Source organism: Somniosus microcephalus, chromosome 3 (assembly GCF_052327205.1).
Source record: "Somniosus microcephalus isolate GS21.2 chromosome 3, FLI_Smic_1.0, whole genome shotgun sequence".
Lineage (NCBI taxonomy): Eukaryota > Metazoa > Chordata > Chondrichthyes > Squaliformes > Somniosidae > Somniosus > Somniosus microcephalus.
Genome location: NC_140989.1, coordinates 375,781,743 through 375,789,977, shown reverse-complemented (window position 1 = coordinate 375,789,977; position 8,235 = coordinate 375,781,743). Strand labels below are relative to the sequence as shown.

The following is an 8,235-nucleotide window of genomic DNA, read 5'->3' as shown; positions in this document are numbered from 1 at the left end:
TCAAACACTCCCAGGGCAGGTACAGCACAGGTTAGATACAGAGTAAAGCTCCCTCTACACTGTCCCATCAAACACTCCCAGGGCAGCTATAGCACGGGTTAGATACAGAGTAAAGCTCCCTCTACACTGTCCCCATCAAACACTCCCAGGGCAGCTATAGCACGGGTTAGATACAGAGTAAAGCTCCCTCTACACTGTCCCATCAAACACTCCCAGGGCAGGTACAGCATGGGTTAGATACAGAGTAAAGCTCCCTCTACACTGTCCCATCAAACACTCCCAGGGCAGGTACAGCACGGGTTAGATACAGAGTAAAGCTCCCACTAAAATGTCTTAAAATCCAGGAATATCCATACACTCAGGGATGTCTTAATAAAACTGTACGCGCTCCATCGCACTGCACTGTGTGCTGGACAGTTAGACAGCTGAGTAATTATATCGCTGTAGTTTCGAAGAATGATGTTAGCTGTCTAACTAAAAATAACTTCACGCCACTGAAATATTTAGAGACATGAATTATTAAACTGGACAGGATTTGGAAACAACTGCACAAATCTCACCTCATCCTCCCTGGGAGCGATTTCCCCATCACTGGGAGAGATTCCCCATCCCTGGGAGTGATTCCCCGTCACTGGGAGAGATTCCTGGTCACTGGGAGAGATTCCCCATCCCTGGGAGTGATTCCCCGTCACTGGGAGAGATTCCCGGTCACTGGGAGAGATTCCCCGTCACTGGGAGAGATTCCCCGTCACTGGGAGTGATTCCCCGTCACTGGGAGCGATTCCCCGTCACTGGGAGCGATTCCCCGTCACTGGAAGCGATTCCCCGTCACTGGGAGCGATTCCCCGTCACTGGGAGCGATTCCCCGTCACTGGGAGCGATTCCCCGTCACTGGGAGCGATTCCCCGTCACTGGGAGCGATTTCCCGTCACTGGGAGCGATTCCCCGTCACTGGGAGCGATTCCCAATCACTGGGAGAGATTCCCCGTCACTGAGAGCGATTCCCTGTCACTGGGAGCGATTCCGCATCACTGGGAGCGATTCCCCGTCACTGGGAGAGATTCCCAATCACTGGGAGAGATTCCCCGTCACTGGATGCGATTCCCCGTCACTGGGAGCGATTCCCAATCACTGGGAGAGATTCCCCGTCACTGAGTGCGATTCCCCGTCACTGGGAGCGATTCCCAATCACTGGGAGAGATTCCCCGTCACTGAGAGCGATTCCCCGTCACTGGGAGCGATTCCCCGTCACTGGGAGAGATTCCCCGTCACTGGGAGCGATTCCCCGTCACTGAGAGCGATTCCCCGTCACTGGGAGCGATTCCTAATCACTGGGAGCGATTTGCCAATTCCCTTCACTCTGTGTCCTCTGGTTACCAACCCTCTAGCCACTGGAAACTGTTAAGTCTGTGTGTTCCAGTTGTATTAAGATTAATTACTGACACAGACTACAAGAATAAAGTTCAACAGGTCTTTACTAGTTGGAGGTCAGGACTATACTAAATACAATATCACTACACAGTACTTATATACCGGTGGTCACCACCGGTATTACGTATACAGCAGCCAGAGAAAGTAGTACATCTCTTAAGGTGGAACAGGCTTAAGTTCTCTTAAGGTGGAACAGGTTACATACACCACAATCCTCCCTTTTTAGCTTAACAGTCATATCCCCATTTAACATAACATAATAACATATATACATATATAACTTCAGGTATAAACAGTTCAAAGGTTCAGTCTCTCAGGAGGCCTTCTGATTCGGTTTGGATAACGCCTTTCAGTGGTCTCTGATTCTTGTTGCTGAGGTGACTCTTCTTGTTGGTTTCCTATGTATTGGACGTCATCATCAGGTACAGTCCCTGCCGAGGTAGATGCTTCAGGTTCATTAACGTCTTCCACAGTTGTCTCTGTCGCAACCATGGGTTCGACCCTTGCTCTTGATTCTACCAGTTGATCCGCATGACGCCTTATCACATTGTTACCAATATCTACTGTGTACATCAGAGGTCCTTGTCTGGCCCGAATTGTTACAGACTGCCATTTTTCGTTTCCATAGCCCCTTGCCAACACTGGTTGTCCTACGGCGAAACTTCGAGTGGACTTGTTATTAATATGCCGGAACTGTTTGTTTTCCACTTCCCTCCGCACATTTGGTTTTAACAAGTCCAACCTGGACCGCAACCTCCTGTTATAAAACATCATGGCAGGACTTTGGTTAGTCACTGCATGAGCGGCGTTTCGATATGCCATTAGGAAATTGTCCACCTTGTGTTGTAACGGAATCTGATCATCGTTCATGGCCTTTATTGCCTTTTTGAATGTTTGGACAAATCTCTCGGCCAACCCGTTTGTCGCCGGATGATATGGGGCAGAGGTATAATGTTTCACCCCATTCTTCTTTAAGAATTTTTGGAATTCTTCCGACACGAACTGTGGTCCGTTGTCCGAACATATCTGTTCTGGCAATCCGTTCCTTGCGAATATTGTTCTTAACACCGCAATTGTCTTTTCTGAAGTAGTGGTATTCATCTTGATCACTCCTGGCCATTTGGAATGTGCGTCCACCGCAATTAGGAACATGGAGTCCATGAATGGACCAGCAAAGTCAATATGTACGCGTTGCCATGGGGCTGAAGGCCATTCCCATGGGTGTAACGGTGCGATCGGATGTGCATTTTGCACTTTTTGGCACCCAGCGCAGCTTTTTGTCAACTCCTCTATCTGTTGGTCAATGCCCGGCCACCATACATAAGCCCTAGCAAGACTTTTCATCTTAACTCCCCCCAGATGACCTTCATGCAGTTCCTTTAGAACTCTTTCCCGTACCTTGGGAGGAATAATCACTCTTGTCCCGTACATCAAAGTACCATGGCAGACGAACAGCTGGTCTCGCCTTGCTGAGAATGCCGGTAACAGAGGATCACCATGTGTTGGCCATCCCTTCACTGTCACCTCGTAAACTCGGGACAGTGTCGGGTCGTTCCTGGTTTCTCTTTCAATACTTGCATTGGTGACTGGTAAACACTCGATGATGGTCGAATGAAATAACTCAACAGGGTCAACTTTCGTCGTCTCTTCTGCTTCAGGTAGTGGCAGGCGCGACAGCCCATCAGCATTGCCATGCTGCTTTGTACCTTTGAATTCTATTTGATATTGATGTGCCCCTAGGAAAAGGGACCATCTCTGGAGTCGCTATCAAAGGTATTAATGTTCCCATGTTTAGGCATCGTTGCAATTTATTTTATCCCAAGATGGCGGCTTCCCGCTCTTGTCTTCGTCCTCCGCCTACAAAATGGCGGTTTTCCCACGCTTGGCGGTCTTCACCCACTGGCTGCAATGGCGTTTGGCGTGCCGCTGCTGCTCCCCTTTCCCAGCGGTTAGTAACTCCCCCGACGCTGTCTCCGCTTCACCGCGGCTCCCTCGGGCATTCGCGCTTCCCCGATGTCGTGCATCGCAGCCCTTCTTGCAGCCCGGTTATTAGCACCGGCTGCGTTCGCCTTCACCGTGGCTCTCGCGCCTTCAGTCGCCCCAGACGCTGCGCCTTTTTGGCCTGAAAGCGACCCGGCCCTTATCACCAGCCGCGATTGATGTCCCCGCGCTGCGCCTTTCGGCCCGAATGCGGCCCGGCCCTTATCTCCGGTTGCGATCGATCTCACCACCCTTATTCCTCCGTCTTCCTCCCCCCGTCTGTACAGCCAACACGGCCGACTTTCTGTTCGCGTCGCTGACTGGCTTACCCACCACCGAGGTAGAAAGAAGATAGCTGACTGCCGCTGATGGAGGCTTCGAGTTCAGGATGTCTTCTGCACTCCGGGTTCTCGATGCCTGCCGCGCGACGTGTCTTCCAGCAGGGTGATGAGGGTGGACGCCTCTCTTCGACGCCCATTCTGTGGATGAAGCCGCCGTGGATATAAACTGCCGCAGGGTAAGAATCGGACTCGTCGCCACTGTTAAGTCTGTGTGTTCCAGTTGTATTAAGATTAATTACTGACACAGACTACAAGAATAAAGTTCAACAGGTCTTTACTAGTTGGAGGTCAGGACTATACTAAATACAATATCACTACACAGTACTTATATACCGGTGGTCACCACCGGTATTACGTATACAGCAGCCAGAGAAAGTAGTACATCTCTTAAGGTGGAACAGGCTTAAGTTCTCTTAAGGTGGAACAGGTTACATACACCACAGAAACAGTTTCTCCTTATTTACTCTATCAAAACCCTTCATGATTTTGTACACCTCTATGAAGTCACCTCTTAACCTTCTCTGCTCTAAGGCAGCATTTGACCGAGTCCGGCATCAAGCAGACCTAGTAAAACTGAAGTCAATGGGAATCAGGGGGAAAGCTCTCCACTGGCTGGAGTCCTACCGAGCACAAAGGAAGATGGTTGTGGTAGTTGGAGGCCAATCATGGCAGCCCGACAACATCGCTGCAGGAGTTCCTCAGGGCAGTGTCCTAGGCCCAACCATCTTCAGCTGCTTCATCAATGAACTTCCCTCCATCATAAAATCAGAAGTGGGGGTGTTCACTGATGATTGCACAGTGTTCAGTTCCATTTGCAACTTCTTAGATAATGAAGCAGTCCGTACCCACATGCAGCAAGACCTGGACAACATTCAGGCTTTGGCTGATAAATGGCAGGTAACATTCGCGTCACACAAGTGCCGGGCAATGACCCTTTTCACATCCCCTTGACATTCAACAGCATTAGCATCACCGAATCCCCTACCAGCAACATCCTGGGGGTCATCATTGACCAGAAACTTAACTGGACCAACCACATAAATACTGTGGCTACAAGAGCAGGTCAGAGGCTGGGCATTCTGCGGCGAATGTCTCACCTCCTGACTCCCCAGAGCCTTTCCACCATCTACAAGGCACAAGTAAGGAGTGTGATGGAATACTCTCCACTTGCCTGGATGAATGCAGCTCCAACAACACTCAAGAAGCTCGACACCATCCGGGACAATGCAGCCCGTTTGATTGGCACCCCATCCACCACCTTAAACATTCACTCCCTCCACCACCGGCACACCGTGGCTGCAGTGTGTACCATCTACAAGATGCACTGCTGCAACTCGCCAAGGCTTCTTTGACAGAAAAAGAATAAAGACTTGCATTTACATCTCAAAGTGCTTTACAGTCAATGAAGTACTTTTGAAGTGGAGTCACTGAAGAACCTCCCAAACCCGCGACCTCTTCCACCTAGAAGGACAAGGGCAGCAGGAGCATGGGAACACCACCACCTCCAAGTTCCCCTCCGAGTCACGCACCATCCTAACTTAGAAGTGTATCGCCATTCCTTCATCGTCGCTGGGTCAAAATCCTGGAACTCCCTCCCTAACAGCACTGTGGGAGCACCTTCACCACACGGACTGCAGCGGTTCAAGAAGGCGGCTCACCACCACCTTCTCAAGGCAATTAGGGGCTCAGTACTAGGTCCCTTGCTTTTTGTGGTATATATCAATGATCTAGACTTGAATATAGGGGGTATGATTAAGAAGTTTTGCAGATGATACTAAAATCGGCTGTGTGGTTGATACTGAAGAAGGGAGCTGTAGACTGCAGGAAGATATCAATAAATTGGTCAGGTGGGCAGAACAGTGGCAATGGAATTCAGTCCAGAGAAGTGTGAGTTAATGCATTTGGGGAGGGCTAACAAGGAAAGGGAATACACATTAAATGGTAGGACACTGAGTAGTGTAGAGGAACAAAGGGACCTTGGAGTGCAGGTCCACAGACCCCTGAGGGTAGCAGGCCAGGTAGATAAGGTGGTTAAGAAGGCATACGGAATGCTTGCCTTTATTAGCCGTGGCATAGAATACAAGAGCAGGGGGGTTATGCTTCAACTGTATAAAACACTAGTTAGGCCTCAGCTAGAGTACTGCGTGCAGTTCTGGTCACCACATTACAGGAAAGATGTGATTGCACTAGAGAGGGTACAGAGGAGATTTACAAGGATGTTGCTGGGAGTAGAGAATCTTAGCTATGAGGAAAGACTGGATAGGCTGCGTCTGTTTTCCTTGGAACAGAGGAGGCTGAGGGGAGACCTTATTGAGGTGTATAAAATTATGAGGGGCCTAGATAAAGTGGATAGAAAGGACCTATTTCCCTTAGCAGAGGGGTCAAAAACCAGGGGGCAGAGATTTAAAGTAATTGGTGGAAGGTTTAGAGGGGATTTGAGGGGAAATTTCTTCACCCAGAGGGTTGTGGGGGTCTGGAACTCACTGCCTGAAAGGGTGGTAGAGGCAAGAACCCGAACCACATTTAAAAAGTACTTGGATGTGCACTTGGGATGCTGTAACCTGCAGGGCTACGGACCAAGAGCTGGGAAGTGGGATTAGGCTGGATAGCTCTCTGTTGGCCGGCGCGGACACGATGGGCCGAATGGCCTCCTTCCGTGCTGTAACTTTCTTTGATTCTATGATTCTACATCATTTTCCAAATGATCAGACAGCTCGCCTGTTAGACTGGAATCTCCAGAAAGTGGCTGTTGCAGCAATCAATAAAACTAATGGGTGATAAAGATGGAGAGTGTGGCAATATACAGAGATAATAGAGATTAAAGAATCGACAATTGTCACAGCATCGACTAAAGGCAGTGACTAAAGCCACATATTGGAATAGGTTATTTTTAATTCTCTATGTAGATCGAATGGAGTGACCATTAGTAACAGAATCCTAAAGCTGTGTAAAGTATGAATGAATCATTGAACGGTACAGATGTTAAGTGCTCCTGAATCGCCGTGTCCCCGGTACATCATTAACAGCACCGTGCCCCAGCACTACAACTGACGGTTCTATGAAAGGACGCTGTGTAAACGGTGAGGAATCTCCAGGACAATCGCTGCTGGGAGTTCAGTGTGAACCCACAGCGGGAGTGAAGTGAGAGACGGAGAGAGTGTCTCACTCCACCATTCGCTGCAGCTCTCTCTGATTCTCAATCCCTAACCGCCACACATTTCTCCACAAGATTTCTGGTTTACTGTTCCAATGGCCCAATCCGTGCCTGTGTCCCCTCCAGACTCGACTATTCCAACCTCTCCTGGACCGCCACCCACCTTCCACCCTCCCTAAACCTCAACTCATCCAAAACTCTGCTGCCCCGTGTCCTAACTCACACCAAGTCCCGTTCACCCATCACCCCTGTGCTCACTGCCCCGTGTCCTAACTCACACCAAGTCCCGTTCACGCATCACCCACTGTGCTCACTGCCCCGTGTCCTAACTCACACCCAGTCCCGTTCACCCATCACCCCCTGTGCTCACTGCCCCGTGTCCTAACTCACACCCAGTCCCGTTCACTCCTCACCCCCTGTGCTCACTGCCCCGTGTCCTAACTCACACCAAGTCCCATTCACCCCTCACCCCTGTGCTCACTGCCCCGTGTCCTAACTCACACCCAGTCCCGTTCACCCCTCACCCCTGTGCTCACTGCCCCGTGTCCTAACTCACACCCAGTCCCGTTCACCCATCACCCGCTGTGCTCACTGCCCCGTGTCCTAACTCACACCAAGTCCCATTCACCCATCACCCCATGTGCTCACTGCCCCGTGTCCTAACTCACACCCAGTCCCGTTCACCCAACACCCGCTGTGCTCACTGCCCCGTGTCCTAATTCACACCAAGTCCCATTCACCCCTCACCCCTGTGCTCACTGCCCCGTGTCCTAACTCACACCAAGTCCCGTTCACCCCTCACCCCTGTGCTCACTGCCCCGTGTCCTAACTCACACCCAGTCCCGTTCACCCCTCACCCCTGTGCTCACTGCCCCGTGTCCTAACTCACACCCAGTCCCGTTCACCCATCACCCCCTGTGCTCACTGCCCCGTGTCCTAACTCACACCAAGTACTGTTCACCCCTCACCCCCTGTGCTCACTGCCCCATGTCCTAACTCACACCAAGTCCCGTTCACCCCTCACCCCTGTGCTCACTGCCCCGTGTCCTAACTCACACCCAGTCCCGTTCACCCATCACCCCGTGCTCATTGCCCCGTGTCCTAACTCACACCAAGTCCCGTTCACCCCTCACCCCTGTGCTCACTGCCCCGTGTCCTAACTCACACCAAGTCCCGTTCACACATCACCCCTGTGCTCACTGCCCCGTGTCCTAACTCACACCCAGTCCCGTTCACCCATCACCCCCTGTGCTCATTGCCCCGTGTCCTAACTCACACCCAGTCCCGTTCACCCATCACCCCCTGTGCTCACTGCCCCGTGTCCTAACT

General features: G+C 51.0%; 1 protein-coding gene across 1 annotated transcript in view; it reads left to right on the top strand.

The window, feature by feature from the left end:
* The window catches only part of LOC147122453 (netrin-G1-like), a 985,713-nt gene that overhangs the window by 553,502 nt on the left and 423,976 nt on the right, over nt 1-8,235 (top strand). The window lies entirely within an intron of this gene.